The sequence below is a fragment of the Arachis hypogaea genome, chromosome 15, assembly GCF_003086295.3.
Source record: "Arachis hypogaea cultivar Tifrunner chromosome 15, arahy.Tifrunner.gnm2.J5K5, whole genome shotgun sequence".
Lineage (NCBI taxonomy): Eukaryota > Viridiplantae > Streptophyta > Magnoliopsida > Fabales > Fabaceae > Arachis > Arachis hypogaea.
In genome coordinates, this window is record NC_092050.1 from 86,491,306 (window position 1) to 86,493,792 (window position 2,487).

A 2,487-nucleotide genomic window follows, 5' to 3' on the forward strand; every position below is an offset into this window, starting at 1 on the left:
GAGCGGGTAGAAACCGACAAATAAGCTCATTACCTGCACTAGGGCTAGACATGCATCATCCTTGTGTTGCGCATCTGCATTTGATTAGGTTTGCTTGTTGTACTTCCCTGTGATTATGCTGTTTACCTTGCTGTGACTTGTTTGTGTGCTGAATTGAATCTCTTGTTAGTGCTATTAGTTGGTGAATGTATGATGATGATTAAGAATTGACGTTGTGATTGAAAATTAACTATGTGGTTGAGAAATGCTTAATGTGACCAGTTTTATATTTTGGAATTTGTTTTGAGCTTAGATTTTTGAAAGAGGTAAATAATTAGTTAAAGTAAAACCAAGAATAGTACTTTCAAAAAGGTTTGATAAAAATATAGTTTCCTTGAGTATGTTAATTATTTGCATGTTAATCATTACTTTTACGGCATTCCCATTCCCTATTTAGAACGTGTGGTTTGTTCTCACCCCAAAATCTTCCACCCTTTCAGTGACACAGGTTCGAAGACTCCGTTTAAAGCTGCGAGCGATTATGGAACTTATTTATGAGTTAAGTTAATAACTTGAGTTTCTTTCATAGAATTCCCTCGCCTTTGTAGCTTTAGTTTTTATTTTATGCAGAGGGATAGGAGTTGTATCTAAGTTACACTTGAATTTGTTTGTATAATATTTACTAATAATTATATGATTATTATTATTTGGTGATGCTTGATATATGATTTGATAAATAAAAACAAAATTTTTTGGCATTTTCTACTAAAACTGAAACATGATATCGAACTAAAGGCTCAATATTAAATAGTTAATAAGGAAAACAGGCCAGTAACGCCTTACTTTTGGTACGATCATAACGTATTGGAAGTTGGGTCGTTACAGTCTCTGCCTCCTCTGTTATAGTTGTCCCTCCAGCCATGGTTGGAATTATCTCTCCAACTTTGGTTGGAGTTGTCTTGCCATCCTTGGTTATAGTTCCTACCTTGGTTGTAGTTGCCGCCTTGTTGGTTGTATCCTTGATTTGGGCGGTCATAGAAGTTATGAGTAGCTTCCACAGTATTGTCTTCTTGTTGGAGCTGCGGGCATTCATCAGTATATTGACTATAATCAGCACATATGCCACATACTCTTTGGGGAAATAACTGTTGGCTTTGTTGTGGTGGGGAAGGCTGAGCTTGTTGTTGTTGATTCAACTGTAATTGCTTCAGTAAGTTGGTCATTTTACATATACTCTGTGTAGGAGCAGAAGTCTCAGTACTAGAGGAAATTTCTGCAACAGATTTCGAGTGGCTATTCCTGTGCCTGTGATTCCTGGTGGACTCAGCTAAGTCGCTGATTAGTTGCCATGCTTCATCTGTGGTCCTGTACTTTTTCAGAGAACCATTACTAGCACCATCTAGTGTAGTTTTATCCCGAGGCTTCATGCCTTGAGTGAAATAGCTGATTAACACTAGCCTGTCAATCATGTGATGGGGGCATACGTCCAGAAGGTTCTTAAAACGCTCCCAGTACTCATAGAGAGTTTCTGATTCACCTTGAACAATGCATGAGATCTCTTTCCTTAGTATGTCTGTAACTTCAGCTGGAAAGTATTTTTCTAGAAATTCTCTTCTGAGTGTATCCCAGTTGGTAACAGTCGCTTTAGGTTAGGAGTAGTACGATTCCCTCACCTTTCCCTCAAGAGAAAACGGGAAGGCAGTTAATAGAATAGAAGTTTCATTCGCACCCTGACGCCTAACAGTAGAACAGGCTATCTGAAAATCCCTAAGGTGCTTGATAGGCTCCTAAGCAAGTAAGCCATGAAACTTGGGCATCAAGTTGATTAGTGCAGTCTTCAGTTCAAAATCTACAGCAAGATTAATCCTGGAGAGTAATCCTCCTGGGTGCTGCCATTTTATCTGCACGTGAATTAACTGAATCAGTAGTAAAGGAGCTTGTTTCGCTCTTGGACGGCGGTTCAAATTCGTCCTCAGATGAGACTGGTGAATTGATAACAAGCACTTCACCACCCTCAGAGGTTTACCGACGTCGAGCTCGCCTAATACGTGAAATAGTTCTTTCAATTTCAGGATCAAATGCGGCTAAGCTCGGATCAGGCAGTGAACGCGTCATTCAATTAAAGAAACATACATCTCATGGTAATAAAATAAAAATAAAATATGCAAATAAAAATAAAAATATGTACACTAATAAATAATTTAGCACACAATTGCAACTCCTCGACAATGGTGCCAAAAACTGGTGCGTGGCAGAAGTTAGACCAATTAAGAGATTGTGATATAAGAACAGCGTTGCGAGTATAGCTCTTAACCAGCTAAAATCCGCCTCACCAATTTAGAAAGGTGTCACAAAAATTTAAAATAAAAATACTGGGAGTATGAGTCACAGGTCGTCTCCTAACGAGTTGCGAGAAAGGATGCTATTTTATTAATTTGGAATTTCCAAGAGAGTTTGAGTTTGGATAATGAGTAATTAAATAAATGTAAATTAAAGCAACAAAAACTA

General features: G+C 38.0%; 1 non-coding gene across 1 annotated transcript; it reads left to right on the forward strand.

Annotated features, from left to right (window-relative positions):
- Positions 1–1,442: 1,442 nt before the first annotated feature.
- On the forward strand, positions 1,443–1,550 carry LOC112752170 (small nucleolar RNA R71). Its single transcript, XR_003176617.1, has one exon. It is a non-coding gene; the product is annotated as a small nucleolar RNA R71 (small nucleolar RNA).
- Positions 1,551–2,487: the final 937 nt, after the last annotated feature.